The sequence below is a fragment of the Numida meleagris genome, chromosome 11 (genome assembly GCF_002078875.1).
Source record: "Numida meleagris isolate 19003 breed g44 Domestic line chromosome 11, NumMel1.0, whole genome shotgun sequence".
In the NCBI taxonomy this organism is placed as follows: domain Eukaryota; kingdom Metazoa; phylum Chordata; class Aves; order Galliformes; family Numididae; genus Numida; species Numida meleagris.
In genome coordinates, this window is record NC_034419.1 from 6,401,820 (window position 1) to 6,418,825 (window position 17,006).

General features: G+C 45.4%; 1 protein-coding gene across 8 annotated transcripts in view; it reads right to left on the reverse strand.

The window, feature by feature from the left end:
• Window positions 6,610–17,006, reverse strand: part of CARD19 (caspase recruitment domain family member 19) — a 73,049-nt gene continuing 62,652 nt past the window's right edge. For all 8 annotated transcript variants that reach the window (XR_002442662.1, XR_002442663.1, XR_002442666.1 and 5 more), the window contains 2 exons: window positions 11,069–11,238; window positions 6,610–10,914 (listed from right to left, as the gene is read on the reverse strand). The gene's annotated coding sequence lies outside the window, so the exon portion shown is untranslated. The remainder of the gene's footprint in view (window positions 10,915–11,068; window positions 11,239–17,006) is intronic.

Sequence of the window (17,006 nt, forward strand, 5' to 3'; positions counted from 1 at the left end):
GCAGCGGCGCAGCGGGGCGATCCCGGCCGGGCGGGCCCCGCCGCTGGCCCGGCGCCGTTTGCGTGCACAGGTGACTGCGGCGAGCGGCCGCTATGGCAGGTGCCGCGAGCCCAGCCCCCTTCCCGCTCGTAATTTTTCATAATCCATCGAACGACGAGCATAACTCATTCATAGTGTTTGATAATTCACTGCAGCACTTCTGGTGTCAGCGCTGCGGGTCTGAGCGCACCGCCCGCCGCACGGATCGGGTTTTTCCTTTGTTTGCCTTTTCTCTCCATTCCCGGCGGCCGACACAGCGCCGTGCGAGCAGCGAGCGGCCCTGCGCCGGGCGGGGGAACCCGAGCTGCCGCCCAGGGCCGGGCCGGGACGCACGCATGGGGCTGTGCCCCCCGCAGCGGGACGGGGCTGCTGGCTGAATTCATGGGAGGACCCCGCTCCCCGCCCCTGCCCAGCCGGCGTTAAGTTCGAGCAAACGCACTCGGTATGGTTGGGTAATTAAGATTTAACTCAATAAATCTGAAAACGTATTATTAATTATCACCTGAGATTTCTGAGTGCAAACAAGGTGTCTGCCAAGCAATCATAATTAGTTTTTTTCTTTTAATTATTCATTTTTGGATGGGACTATTAAAAAACAGCAACTTTACAATAGGAAAGCAGGTGTTTCTTTTAATTGAAGCTCTGCTGTTTATTGTAAAGATACAGCTGGTGAATAATAACGCAGTGTTTTGAAACATTTGATCTCGCAGTGGTTTGCTTTTTGAAGCATTCCCACACGGTGCGGTGTTTGCAGGACGTGCAGTCGCAGCACAAAGCGCAGCTCTGGGTGCTGCGTGGGGCACTGCTGGCAGCGCTGCCCTAACCCCCAGACTGGAGTCCTGTAAGCAGAACGCAGGATGAGGGCACCAAGAGACAGGCAGGGAAGGGGAAGTGCCCCGACACCTTCTCTTGTCCCTGTATTAACCTGATGTAGAGCTCTTCCCACCTAGAGGAACTCCCAGCATCGTGCAGATAGAAGGACGAGGTTTGGGCCCATGAGACAACTCGAGCAGCAGCCAGCTCGTCGCTCAGCAGGTACACAACACAGGGAGTACTCCAGAGCTGAATAAATATCAGAACTCCAATCCACCATCAGGAAAGTATGGCAACAAAAGACTCGACGCAGCCATTTGTGTTTCACTGACAGGCCTTCCTGGGGGAAGGCGCAGATCTGTATGTGCCGATGAGGACTGCATCAGAAACCAGGAGAGACGGGAGTGGCTTTGACCTGGGGTGCAGCTATCCTGGGGTCCAGAAATAAGCGTGCAGGTGGGGACCAGTGCTCCCCTCACTGCCACAGCCCTGTGCATGGGGGTCCTGCCAGCAGCAGCACCATGAGCTGTTCCAGGGTGCTGATCGCTGTTGGAACGCACCACCCACCCTTCACTGTGCCAGCATCCACTGTTTGGTCTCCATAAACATTCAGCAAGTATTGAATGTCAGTGGGTGCCATTTTTTTCCACATGGAGGAATTTGGTTCCACCCCTTTGCTTCATACACGCTTCCGTGTCAGACATCATTCTATCAGACCACCCCTCTGCTGCCATCTGCCACACAGCAACAAAATATAATGGAATATCAGTGGGAGGGTTCAGCCTCTTCTGCCGTAGCACCAACATCCACCTCTGACATTGTGGGCCAGCACCATAAAATAGGAGGCATTACTTTCAGAGCGGCCATCGTAGATAGGTAGATAGGTAGACAGATAGATATTTGTTAGTTTGCAGTAAGAAAGTTAAGCCCGGTTCCCCATGCTAACAGCTTGACCTCCCGGCGCTTGGATACCAAGACATTTTTATTTGTTTAAAATACATGTTTGCAGTGGACTGTGGAAACATTTATGCTGGCCTTCGGATTTCTATTAACTTGTTTTCTTTATAGTTTGCAACTTGATGGAAAGTGGGTCAAATACTTTGGAGAGCCACTTCCAGTTGCACGGAGGCTGTACTCTTCCTGCTGCACGCATGCTACCAGCCCCAATACCATGTTGCATAAGGACTGTGTTTTCTTTAAAAGAATAATAATTTCAAGACCCAGTTTCACAATATAGTCTCAGTTAGGTCATTTGTGTTCTGTTCTAGCTATTTGTTTATAGATTCAATAGTTCAAGTCATCAAGTTAGTACAAACATTTATTGCAAATGTGTAAAAAAGAATCTCCGTGCAGCGAAATGATGGATGCTATGGCAAACTCACCCGGCAGGTAGAGCAGAGCGGGCAGCAGCAGTGGGGAAATGGCATCACCCGAATCCAAAGTGCAGAAATGCCTCTCTTTGCCCTCGCCAGTGGCACGGGAACCATTTATCATTGTAACATGCATCCCCATGCCACGTCCTGAAGGCGAGGTTCCCTTTTCAGGCAGGCATGCTATCACCTCCCCCACCCAAATCTGACCAAGGATCATTAACAGTTGTTCAAAGACGACTGCGTTAATTCAAAAGTTTGTATTTAATTATTTATCTGCTTTTATTTGCCAGGAAACGATGGCGTTGAGCCTATGATAAATGCAAATGGACTGCCCAATTAATTTCCAGATACTTCTGTGTGACCACGAGGATTGCAGGAGTTCAGATAGCACAGTGGTGTTTTTTAAAACCTCTCTCCCTTGACTTGTGCCGCTTTCTGTTATGATCTCTGCCATACTTTAAAAATACAATCAGTGGATAGAGATAAATAAGGAGTAGAGAAAAGCAAGGGACGGAGCAGAACAGGGAAAACCAGCAAACATAAAACAAACATGCCAGCAAATGGGCTTGTTTTACAAACAAGAACAAGGAGCACTGGTGGGGCTTGAGGAACACACCCGCTCCCCGGGCTACAGACACTGAACACTGCTGAGAGCAACAGCCGAACTCCTGGAGTGCTTCTGCTGCAGCAGTAAACTGAACTGAGAAAACAGACACCAGGTAAACAACACAGGTAATGTAGAGACTGCGGCACACGTGGCTGAAAACAAACACCTGCGTGTATGAAGAGCCAGCACCAAGTGACCAAAGTATGGGATTTCTGGCCTTCCACGGGCTGCCCTGTTGGAACACCAAGAGACCACCAGAAAATATGTGACAACCTGAGCAAACTGGTCTGTAAGTGCAGGCAGGGCACGAGCAAAGAGTGAGCACTGTACAAGGAAGTTCCGTGGGTGCTACAGGTCAGTTAAAGCTCCGTCCTCCTGGGCAGAATTACTTGCACTGCTCTTTTTCATGTAGTAAGTACTAATGGCCAGACAGCAAACATTAGCCAATGGTACACGTGTTGGAGATTATCACAGCCAGCTCTGGATGGCTCCCATTGCTCCTGACAGCAGCCTGCTCATCCCCTGTCAAATGCCACACCAGAAGAGCATTGATAGACTGTCGGTTTCAATATTTGATACGTATGTAATGGTACATCTCTATGTTAGAAGTTTCCTTCTCATCTGTCAGTACAAAAACACAACAAAAAGAACGTGGGAAGTACTCCAGTGAAAAGATGCTGCACAGTTATTTCTTCCAGTTCCTATGGAGAAGCTAAAAACCCACCGCCTATCCTGAGCCATCTCCATAGGCATCATAGCCTTGGTTTCCAGACAGCTCTGAGCACAAGTGGGTTAACTGGGCACATAATTAGCCCACGTCCCAACTTCAGTTTTATTGCACTGGCAGCTCCTAATGCAGATGTAGGCAGATGCGGGGTGTGATACAATCATCGTGACAGGATGAGAGGGAATGGCCTCAAGTTGCACCAGGGGTGGTTCAGGTTGTGCATTAGGAAAAACTTCTTCTATGAAAGAGTGGTTGGGCACTGGAACGGGCTGCCCAGAGGTGCTGGAGTCACTGTCCCAGGAGATGCTTAAGAAATGTGTAGATGTGGCACTGAGGGGCATGGTTAGTGGGCAATATGGGTGGTAGATGGATGGCTGGACTAGATGATCTTCGAGGTCTTTTCCAGCCTTAGTGATTCTGTGATTCTATGATTCCCCTATTTGACCTCTGATCTGCGCACTGCTCACATGTTAGTTGAGGAAAAGCACACATTCAAGCTAACGTGAGGTCTTTCACACACACAGATGCGTGCTCACATTGCCCTTATTACAGAAAAACCGATAAAGATAAAATTTTAGAGGTAAATTTCCTAATGTTATTTTGAAGCTTAAAAATAAATAAAAATGGCATAATTCAACACCTCTCTCGTCCTATGTAACAAGAATGCCAAAGCCTTAAGCCAGCACTTTAAATTCTTATTTTAAAAAACTCAAACACTGTATATTTTATTGCTTGCAGGAAGAGAAGCGATGACTACCAGTTTCAGCTGGAGTCAGTATCTTCTTCACTAGATCTTCTGGTATACTTTTGCTTTTACTTCTTTAGCGAGGACTTTGTCAGTTTTCAGGCTACACTGCCAAGTGATTGTGTAACCAAGGAAGAAGTGCAAAGCAATGCATGCGATAGCTGAAATCACTAAGCTCCACCAAGTGGCACGACGGAGAACGCGTTGCCGTCAGGCTGGGAGGCTGAGCTTTGGAATGGATTCAGAGGTGACTGTGATCTCCGCTTAGCCTGCCTTCATTAAGCATGCAGCTATTTTTGTTTTCCAACTCCTACAAGGAAGATGAATAGGGCATTGCAGAAAGATGCTCTGCAATGTAATTATTACTTATGTAACGTTCAGCTCTTGATCCTATTCATCCATCCCACTGGTTGCGAGGTTAATTGTCCAAGTGTCACGCTCCTGCGCGTTCTGCAGCAGTGTTTGTAGAATGAGTGCCTGTACATGGGGGGACTCAAACATCTGTTGTTACTCATTTGTATTCTGTCAGTGCCTAAATAGCATCAGGCACGGAACGAATGGTGTTACCAGCACAGAAAACAAAGATGGCTCCTGCCTTGAAAGGTTTCCAACTGTTAAATTAATCCACATGCCCGCATGAAAACACTATGAAAAGGAGCTTGCATGCAACATATGCTAACAAAGCCAATGGATACATAAGTTCAAGTTTACTCTTCCACTGTGGTTCAGTAGACAACTCTGAAGTTTTGAATAGGTTGAGCTCTAAAGCTCGTCTACTTTTCCCAGTTTATAGCTGATGTGCTAAAGGCAATCATCTCTGCCCTGAAAATGACCTTCACTGCACAGAACTCTTTTCTTCCTCATGAAGGTTCAAAGGATGTTACTTTTATCTTCCTAACTGAGCATTTTCTCCTCTCAGTGAATCCACTGAGAATTGCAGGACTTGCCCAGAGCAGTATTCTGCCTCCTGGAGGTGCCAGACAGTGAGGAAGAGCTCTCTGTTCTCATTAACACGTGAGGAGGCTGAGGCTGAGAATACAATGGAAAAGCTCCCGCTACACTAGTGCAAGTCACATAGGGATATTATTAATAAAAGCCTATTAACACGACTCCTAATGTTCATATCTGTAGTGCCTTTCTTAGGGAAAGGAACAACTAGAACCAGACTGGGGTATCTCATTCCGACAGAGAACCCCATGGATAGTTCCTCCGTTTCCTAAAGATTTCTCTGCTAAGGAAGTAGGTTTTTAACATCAGCAAAAATAGTAAAAACTGGCCTCAAGAGATCTGATGCATGGGGATTTTTAAAAAAGTTTACATAAGCTATGAAGAACTGTGTACAGAATTTTTATAAAGCCAGGAAACAATGCCAGAAAGCCTGCGGATGAAAATGCAATAGCCCGAAGGGATTTTATCAGCTATCGTGCTCTCCAGATGGTATCCTGTTGAGTTTTGCCATAAGCCAAGTTTTCTCCTGGTTGGACTAACTAAACCTGTTTCCCATGTATCTCAATTCTCCTCCCATAAAACATCTTACCAAACAAAACATGGTCATCTTTGTTTATCAGTCTCTTCTTAGTCAAACCAGGATGACTAAAGCTCAGTTAAATGCTGCAAGATATCTAAAAATAAGCTTAGATTTTAATCTTTGCCCCAGACAGTTCAAGATATTTTTCTTCCTTTCGCATATTGCTTGTCTATGTAATGTCAGGGCTGACACTGAAAGACTTCCCCAGCACAGAGGAAAAGCTGTTACTGTGCTCCCAAGCTTTAAAGATGAATGCCTTTTAATATAAAAGTTTCCTAGCAACATGTGTTCTCAGCCTAAAACGCGTTCCAAAAACGGTGATGCTTTCAGTATTATCTCTGTTCCTCTGTTGAATGCAGTCGCTGTGCTGTGTTGTTATCCCTGCCTTCACAGCCCATTGTGTCCCTGAACAGCAATCTTCCTTCCCCAGGTTCAGCTCCTCACCACCTCCTGCTTTGGTCTTACACACAAAACCATCTGCCTGCCCTCGTCTAGCGATGGGTGTGCTCTGCCTTTTTCTGTAGCTCAGCAGAAGCACCTCCTTCCTTTTTGATGCGGTTGTGGAGATAGTCAGACTCCTGAATGTTTCTGGATCTTTTGTTATTTGGACTGTAAACTCACCCAACCTCAGAGCTATTTTATCCATGTCTGTGGGGCTTCGGGCAGTGCCACCGTTTGTGTTTTCCAGTGTTCCCTACGGCCAGCAGCACAAACAGGCGAGAGCACCTTCCACAACAGGAGCTGCACCTTGCACACAGAGAAATGAGCACAGACAAATTTTATTAAATCAGGTTTTTATGTGCTTGGGGAAGCAGTGAAGGAAAGGAAGAGGGGAGTGGCAGAATTTCCTAGAATGCAGTTTCCTCATGCCCATGAAACAACAGAGAACGTGGCCATGGATGACCCAAATCCCACACATCCACAGTCACTCTGTATTCACCCTGTGACACAGCAAACACAGGCAGCACTTGTTCTATTGTGTGACACCATGTCCTTACATGCTTTCCTTCAGCTCTTTTGCAAGGAAGGCATAAGAGAAAATGTTGTGCCAGGTCACTGAGCATTGAGGCAAACCTCTGGATTGCTGGGTGCCCAGACCACGCTGGTAGCAAGTGGGTCCTGCACTGCAGGGATCGCGCGCTGTCCCAGGCCACTGCCCTTTCCGTGACGGGGCTTTGTGAGTGCTGACAGAACTGGCAGTGTGCAGCACAGGTACAGGGCTGGTTCTGGGGGATTACCTCGTGCCTGAGAGAAAAAGCATCCCACTCCTGGCTGCTCTTGGAGGAGTCAGGCTCAAAGGCCTGCTTCGTAAAGCCCAGACAGACTGCTGTCTCCCTGGCAACCAGAAACACGGCAGGAAGAGAAGTAGGTGTACTGATCCTCCCTGTGATAGGGCTGGGAGCAGAGAGGGATGCTCAGGGATCAAAAGGAGGAAGCGTGCAGCCTACAGCACAGGGCAGCGTGCCTCACGCCCTGCTACAGCCGATCCTCAGCACTTCACAGGGGCTGTGGGGCTCCTGGAGGACGTCCTGGCATCCCTGGCCCCAGAACACTCGAGGACATGGGGCACTGAGCTCCGTAGGATGTGCAAAGGTGATCCCAAAGGGAAATCAACCTGCTCTAAGTGCTTGGGACTCATTAATGTGTGGTCTCAGTGGAACACGAAGGCAAGGTGATTCAGGACAGCTCCTTGTCAAACCCGTCTTTTTGTAGCAGTCGTTTTTATGGGAAGAGCTGTCAGAGAGCTGTGCAATTTGCTCTCTGCTTGGTTTTAATCTCAATTAATAGCTATAAGAAACCTCCAAGCTGGCAAAACCAGGAGGCAGATCTCTAGGAAACGCTCCCCTGAGCAGCACACAGGAGTAATATCTGAGTTCCTTTCATACCCCTTTCTCACTTATATACCGTAGAAACATAGTCGTGAAGCAAAACCAAAAAGTTAAGCAGAAGCATGGCTTGTGCAGCTGACAGTTCCCTGTCAGTGTTTTCAAAATGCAGCATTTGCTTTAATATATCCCTCAGCAGAAGGCAAAGAGACTGAATTATAGATGCTTTAAAGAATGCTACACTTTCTCTTTTCTATCTTCTTGTGTTGTCACAGAATACCTCTCAGTTTCTTCATTTCAACAGAAAAAGCAGCCCATTCTGTTAAACAAATGTGCCCAAAGCTCACGGTGCTGTGCAGTCTGCTGGGTGCCACAGGTAATGCCCAGCGTGAGGTGATGGCTCAGCACAGCCACCTCCCCTTGGGAGCCCAGGCAGGGATGGGAGCTGACCTCATGAAGGGCTGGACAGAGGGAAACCTCCTTCGGGTCACTGCTAGCCACGTGGTCTCAATGTCATTGGTGCTCCAGAGACAGAGGGAATGTACTCCATACACTAACATGCCCTCATTAGCAGCCACTCCAATCAGCCTCATTCATGAGAACTCATTGCAGAGGAGTCAAAATTGCCTAGAAAACATCCAGCACATGCTCTGTGAGGAGATACGTGTACCCACTCCAACTGCTTTCAGAATTCAAGCACGTACAGGAGAAAGGGAATCTGTGCCCCCAACTAATCAAGACACAAGCATTTTTTCTCCAGTTAGGACATGTGTGAAGCACACATAACTTTGCACAAGTGTCCTGCCTTTGCACCAGGGGCTAGTGGAGGCGAGAGAGGCTGTGCCTTTCACTCTGACCCCTGAAATCTCCGCTGTTTGTGAGCCAGCAGCTTTCTGAGCACAGATTCCTTGGTGCTGAATGTTACCAATCCAGTAACGTTCTCACAAGGGACAGATTTAGAGTTGGCACACAGCAGGCATATCTTGGATTCCTTCATGAATGTCAGGGGTGTCTCACCCTCTCCCTTTCTCTCCCAGGAGAATGGGCTGCGGAAGGACTCTTGCCGACTCCGTGGTTTTCTTGATTCTGTTAATTCTGGGATAAAACGGATGTGTTTGCTTCTTGCTAGGCAAGGAAAACATTCAGATAACTTTCACAGAGATAACTGCACTGAATACAACCAAAGCTTAAGCCATATATTTTCATTTGGTTTACAGAGCTTATTTTTCATGCTGTCCTCTCCTTATCAGCTTCCACATTTTAGGCACTTTATTTATAGATAACTGCCTTTCCCCATACTTCAGTAGCTTCAGCCCTCACCAGGCTTCTGCGCTGCTATTTGCCACTTACCCTTATCGGTCATATATTTCACCTATCTATCATCACACTTCTCTTTCCAGCCATTCACAAAAGCCAACCCCAAGATGACTGCTCCTAAATGCATTTATTTTTGCCTTGAAGCTAAAGGCTGACCAGAGAGGTTTGTAGCCTAAGCATTTTACCCATGGCAATGTGCTGCACAAGAATTCCACTTCACCTGCACAGTTAGGAGTCCCAGTGACTTTTCTTGTTACTGTTTGGAATGCTCTAACTTACATTTGATTTGTGTTTACTTCAGAGAATGCTGTTGGAGAGCAGCATTTGCAGTTATTTCATGCCTTTTCTTTCTGGGATGAAGACAATAGGAAATGGTGGGCAAAAATATATCGGTGAGATATTGGATTTGTCATGCTTAGTTGATTAATTACACATCACTGTGTTTTTGAAACTTAATTGGCTCTCTGCAGCCCAGTGGTATGGGACATTTTGAATCATTTTACTCACAGAGTCCAACAAAAAGAAAATGTCTTTCTTCTCCTAAGACACACACCACACCTGCCACTTCCACACTGGACTCAAGTGCTTTGATATTAAGATGACAGGTGTCTCATCTAGATTCTATCTCCCCATGCAATCTCCACCCAGCAAGAAGCCTTTAGGCTTTAGATTAGATCAGACAACAATATGGTTTGAAATACAGAAGGATATAAACCATGCCATTGCTGATTACAGATTTCCCATTGCAAGCTTAGTAGTCCTCTTTCATCATTATTTCCCATACTCTTTACGAAGTCAATCAAAACCACGTCTCTCTCCTTTTCCATTTGGTGCTGTGTCATGCCAGTAGCCGTTTGCTCTGTGGCACAGAACACATCAGTACAGGGAAGCACTGGCATATCCTGTTTTCAACCCCAACCTGTGATACTACCACACCATCTTTGCCAGGATACAAAGCACACAAGTGTGCAAAACTAACCTTCAAACCTATACTTAACAAGGAACAGTATGCAAGTGCACGTATGGGAAAATTAAAGGCTAAATATGGTGCAGATAGCTCACAGAATTATAAGGTCAGTTTCTCCCTCTGGTTGAAGCCCACATTTCCTCCATTATCTGCTTGCTCTGCACAGGATCTTCACATGTTATCTATCTTGTGCCACACGTAAAACAAGAAAATGGAAACCAGCCCTCAGCCCACGAGCGCTCCCTGTGCTCCTTATCAAAGCCAATGTAATACAACAGCCAGAAAAATCATGGTCTACTCTAAGCTCACGTTCATTCTCTGCTTCCTTTAGTGTGTAAGTATCTGCCCTCTTTCATTCTGACAAGCTTAAAGGAATTTCTTCGTAAACCTTAGCTTCATAAATTCACAATTGTCTATTATACATACTACTAATTCTCTGCTCTAAATCCATCACTGGGATTTGAGCTGTGTATACAATGCTACCAATAACATACCTTCCCCCAAATGCTGGCAACATTTGGTTCTCCTAAAATAAACTACTCAAAATAGGGCAGAACCTCCAGCTCCAACGCCAGCCCATTCAACAGAGCGAGGCGCTCCTGGCGCTTTGCACTCTCGCTGCCATGGAGTCCTCATGGCTGCCCAAGAAGGCCTTCATCCTTAGCAGCCTAGGGGCTGCTCCAGCTCCAGACAGCTTACAGTCATCTCAGTGCTGTCGTGACCATATGAGAGACAGGCCAAAAGTCTGCCGCTTTCCTCTCCTGCTGAGTCCTGTATTTGATACTGCTCTGACACAACAAAAAAGTTGCACTGAAAGTCCAAGTGTATTCGTTGAGCCTCATTTTGTGACAAGGAGCACAAACTTAGCTCCTTGATCCTGGCATTTTTTTGCAGAGATTCTTGTTCTTACTTGAGTTCGCACCTTAAGTCTTCATTCCTTACTATTTCTACTCCATATTGCTCCGAAAAAACCTATGAATAAAAAAAGAAATCAGTAACAAGCGTTCATAATTTCCCCCTTTCCTTTACAATTTCAGAGGATCACGTTAGAATTTTTGTTGCAACATCTATTTAATGCTGTTTCTGCTCTGCATATCAATGAGACAACGACAAAACAGCACAGCACCTTCAGTGGGAGGAGGGCTGAGCACTGCCATCGCAACAGGGCTGCAGTTCTTGCTAAGCGTTGGGAGTATGCTGCGCTGCAGCAGTTAGAGAAACCATTTTGCTCATTTCAGCCGTCTGCATTTTCATTAACAGTCAGTGTGGTTATTCCTTCCCCACGGGGCTGTAAAACTGTAAATAGCAAGAAGAATGAGAACAGGCAGTCAGTCAAATGACAGAATATTAAAAAGGTCATAAGTAGTACACAAAGCCAAAATAATTGAATGGACGTATTAGAGAGTGGGATTCCAATAATAGCCTCCCAGCTCCAAGATAATATCAATATGAAAAAATAGCACAGAACCTCTAATTCAAGTATGAGTGAATTTGGAAATTAGTTTAAAATGCAGTTTTTTTCCAACAGTCTGAATTATTTTCCTGATATAAGCTCAATTCTGTTATTCTGTTGCATGATCATCCTTTCACTGGGGGGCATAATGACGTTCCATGCTGTGGGAGCGAAGCAGAGTTAGGAAGAGCCTCAGCTGCTCTCCTGGCCCTTCCATACCCAGCTCCTATGAAACACACTTTCCTTTAAAGGCTGACATCCAGGCTCTGAGAAAGCTGGTAAGTAACATGCAGCACTCACAAGCATGAAGATGGGCATAGGGCAAATCTCCACACTGGTACAGAATTGATGCATACTGATCCTGGGGCAAACCCGGGGAAAGAGAGGAAGAGGGGGAAGATGACGGGAGATCGATGCCTTGTGAGCCCATCGCCCTGGCACTGGCAGCCCAAGCTGCTGAGTCACTGCTTATTGCAAATGAGGGGCAGAGCATTTTCCATTCCTGAGGTCAGAATGGCTGCCTTTTACACAAACTTGATGATTTCTGCTATTACCCTCCTGAAAAGAATGCCAGGTCTTCAAAGACTTCAGCATCTGTGCAACTGCCATGGCTATAAGTATTGTTACACCTGGCAGATTTTCATTTAAAACGATAGATAAGCTTTTAGGGCTTCTGTCAGGATATCATAAGGGAGAAACCCGTGTTGCTACTGGAGACCAAAGTGAGGAGCAGATCAGGTTTTCCGACAGTACCAACTGACAGCACACTGCAAACACAGTCCAAAGCTATGAGAATTGACATAACCTGGAAATCACCTTTTTAACTGGGCAAAGTGTATTTCCATGGGGAAAACAAGTGGTATGTAGCTCTTGCAGCCAGCTGGTTCTCAAGGTGCAGGAAATTGCGAGCTGGTTATCGGAAATTCATGGTGCATGGGAGGCAGAGAGGTGGTGGATGCCCTGTCCTTGCTCGGGGCATCCACCCAAGGTCAGGCTGCATGGGCTCTGAGCACCTGATGGAGCTGTAGGTGTCCCTGTTCATTGCAGGGGAGTGGGAATAAATGACCTTTAAGGGTACCTTCTAACTCAAACGATTCTACGATTCTATGACTTTTGTGCATACAGAAAAAAATAGTCTCCAGTTTTCACTGCATTGATACGTAATGACTTGTAAAAGGAGGGATTGTTTCCACACTGAACACGCAGTTCTGTGGTGGAGTGGAGCTCAGCACTGCAGTGAGCACTCAGTCCCCTCCTGCTCCCTCCCAAGCTGCCGGTCCTGCTCTTTCCTACTGGGGAGATCTCTTTGTGGCCAGCCACCTAGACTGGTTCACAGCATTCAGTGACATTTAGGATACAGTCTAAATTGCCAAGAGCAATAATTTCCCAAGGATGTAAGCTAAAGCCTGGCATCTTGCTGAATGGTGGAAACCACTGCAGGAAGCAGTGGTGGGGTTGAGCAAGGATGCCCAGTTTTCCTTTGGCCTTCCTTTCTTCCCCTATAAAGGCTTTAGGAGGCATTGCATCCTGATGTGTACAGCAAGCAGAACAGCTAACGCTTCTGCTGTTCCTATGCATGAATGGCTTTTCAGTAGCTTACCTTCACTTTATAAATGGTCTGCTTCATTTTCAAAATAGTAATATTTAATATTATCTTTATTTTTATCACGCTTCTGTAAACAAGGGCACAACGCAACAAATCTAACGTCCAAATTATAAGCTGGAAAAGTAATTAAAACACAGGGCTTTCGGGTCACACATCAGCAGATCAGAGGGGCGCAGTAATTAATTTTTGGCAGCCTTTGACAACAGGGCATGGAACATTCTTTAGTTCATTTCATTACAAGTTTGAATGAACTTGAAAAATAGAATACTTCGTACAAATTTTCCACTGAGTTGTTATATAGATGAATTCAACTTACTTTTTTTAATTATGTAGATACTTGCTAAAAATTTTAATGAAAACCAATTATAAAAATATATATGTTTTAATTTTTAAAGGAAAATCCTTACTCTTCCCTTCTGTGTACTCCCCAGCTACAGCTGGACCTCTGCTATTTCATCTGAGGCAGATTTGCTCTATATAAGGCAGTAAAATAATACCTCAGTGGGGAATTCTTCAAGATCTTTCGTTTAAGCATTTTTATTTTCTAAAATGTTATTCCAGTGCTAGCAATACAGTCCAACTTCAATAACTAATTGAAACAGTATCTGTGCTCAGTAGATGGACATCCCTGATCTGCACCACAGGGAAAGGAAAATACGCCCCTGTTCTCTGCACTGAAACCTGCCCATGGAAGCTGGCTCTTCTCACTGAGCTCTCAGTATTTGCAGCAGGATTAACTGTTCTGTGCCAAACCCTGCTATCGGGCACAGATCCCTTTGGATTAATTACTAAATAAAAGGATTGTCGGAAAAATGAAAGATTCCAGTGTTATCTGTTTAAAAGGTACCTAGTAGCCCTGAAGATTATTTGCAGCAAAGGAGTTAATGAAGTAGACACGGGGGACTGCCACGGCAAGAAAATCACCTCTGCTTGGACATGCATTTTCCCAGCGAGCCAAATACACATTTTTTTTTTTTGCTAAATCATAGAATCATAGGATCATTAAGGCAGGAGAAGACCTGTAAGATCATCTAGTCCAACTGTCCACCTACTGCCAGTATTGCCCATTAACCACGTCCCTCAGTGCCACATCCACACAGTTCTTGAACAGCTCCTGGGGTGGTGATTCCACCACCTTCCTGGGCAGCCTGTGCCAGTGCCCAACCACTCTTTCAGAGAAGTTTTCCTAATACCCAACCTGAACCTCCCCTGGCACAACTTGAGGCCATTCCTTCTCATCATATCAAATGACAATAAGAAAGAACAAGCCCCCTTCCTCCCTGCCCTGAGATCCCTCTCTCAGCAACCCGAAAGAAGCAGGCAGAGCTGGCAGAGCTGTGCTGCTCAGCCCCCAGCCACACGCCATGCACCACAATGCAGCACAGTGCCCTAACGGGGGAGTGGGCACGAGCTTGTTGGAAGAATGTCATGAACAAATCAGTGATGCTTTGCAGCTCTTCAGTTGTTATCCCAACACACAGGTCTCAGCAGGTCCTGGCCTTCTTGGAGGGATGTAGGCAGTTAAACACAAACACCACAGCACTCATATGAGGGGACCTCTGGGGCTGGGCGAAAGGGTACAAGGAGCTGGGAATGCTATGGGTGACAGTGCCTTGGGGGGGGGACATACAGCAAGGCAGTTTTGTCCTGCATGAGAAGGGAGGAGATTTCTGAGAAAGCAATCCTCTGGCACAACACAGATGCCCAAAAAGATCTTTCTGCTTTAATCAGTATACCCCAAAACACCTTAGCAGAACTTGTGTGGGTATTTGCACAATGTCAGGCTTTGCTTTATCAGAGCAATACGGCACAGGCTTTGCAGAGCTGCCTGTTCAAGAAGATGCTATATAACAGGCACTGCTCTTGCAGCATGGGAAGCAAGGCAACAGCAAAGGCAGAACCTTTTGCAAGTACATGGCTGGATTCAGATGCGTCTTCAGACACTTAAAATAGCTCAGTTTGCTTTTCTTTTCTTACAACAGTGCCTTCTCTCCCAAGCTGGAGCGGAAGAGTATTTTCTCACTTGAATAATGCCCCTCTAGCAAAATGAATTATAAATAGATACAGAGCAAGTGTTGCTAAAGTGTAGAGGGCTTAAGTATGTCTGCCACTTCTGGTTTCATAATCGTGAACACCCTGCTTTCCAAGATTTAGCCCTCCTCATTTCCATTCTTCTGACTCAGAACTGGGCCTGTGTTAGATCCTTTCATAACCACCATATGGTGCCTAGAAAGCCTTTCAGATATTTACAGTTCCCCGGGGCCTGCTCTAGATTCAAGACATCAATTTGAGGATGACAATCATTCACGCCAGGGCAAACAAGTTTTAGAGGGTTTTCTCCCTCTCCTCCAGTGCTCAACACATTTATCCAGAAAATAGGCAGCATCCCAAGACAAGCAGCTCCTCAGTGAAACACTTCCCAACAGATCAGATTTTACATCCTCTGATTTAAAATGTTTGCTCTTGCACTAAAAGTATATGGAAGTACAAGATTTCTCGCTATTTCCCTAAACATATTTATGACATTCTCTTCTATTCATATTCTTCCTGCCTACCATTTTTCTGACTCATCTCTTCACTACTTTTCTCAGCGAATTATTTCCAAGTCCCTTTTGCCAATAGAATAGAATGCTGTTCTTCAGGTGAAGGTGTGGTGCTGATCTCAAATATCACATGGTCACATTTGGAGTATTACTTATCTCAACCATTATCCACGTTTTACCTTTTTATGAGTTGGCTACCACCACGCACCGATCAGCTTCCTTTCATTTCATCCTGACAGTGATCTCCTCTCTCTGGTGACCAGTGAGAGAAGCCAAGGGAATGGTGTGGGTCTGTGACGGGGAAGGTCAGGCTGGATGTTAGGACAAGGTTCTTCACCAGAGGGCTATTGGGCACTGGGACAGGCTCCTCAGGGCAGTGGCCATGGCACTGAGCTGCCCGATTTCGGGATGTGTCTGGATAACACTCACAGTCACATGGTCTGATTTTTGGGTGGTGCTGTGTGGAGGCAGGAGCTGGATTCAAAGATCCTTATGGGTCCCTTCCAACTCAGGATACTCCATGATTCCATGACTCTAAAGTTTTTAGGTATTCCGAGTTTCTTTCCACTGTGGTTGGCTTTAATGACCCTAAGTTCTATCACCATCATACCTAGGTAGCTCAGGCTTGTCTGAAATATTTAGGTTTTCTGTTTTTCCAAGTATGCAAATAGGAGCCTCTTCTTTCAAATTATCTTTTTTTTCTTGAGCATTTTAAAATGGGAGACATCCACATTTATTTCCTTGTCCTCTGTATTTTAATGGCTTCTATAATTTCTTCTATTCCAGACAAGGATAATTAGTAACCAGTCTTAGATTTTATAATTTTGCAGTACTGTTGTTGCTAAAATGAACGTTCCCATTCTTCTGCAGGCACTTTGAGACAGCTGGAGATGGGTAAATTGATATGAAGAAATAAACAACTGAAGTTTCCTACAAAAAAGATCAAAGATATACTTTGAAACTTGAGGAATGAATTTGTTTCTTCATGCTCTTTTTGAAAGTTCCATGTTTTATCTGGTTTTGGCCTCCAATGGAAGCAGAAATACTTAACAACAATCGCATGAACCACCTTCCTTAAACCACTTAAATCCGAGGAGATGCTGCAGGCAGGTAGCTTTGGGGAGATTTCTGCCTATGTTATTGTCCCAGGAGTTTGAGCAGAGTCTTTCCACGTATCTAATATTTAGCTGTCATTAATTACAACATAAATGAGCATAAATGAAGTTGTGGTTTCTCTACAAAAATTGATTGAAACAAATACACCGGCAGATGTAATCTAATCTCCAAAAGCCAACAGAGTACTGCGATGAAAATCAACGGAGTGCTCTGAAGAGCATGGACTTACTGGAAAAAAAAATTGGAAGCAGACATCTTTTGCAACAAACTGGGCTCCAGTATTACATTTCAGATGCTGGTTCTGTAAGATGCTTGGCTGTTCTCCTCTAGTTTTGTTGATATTTCA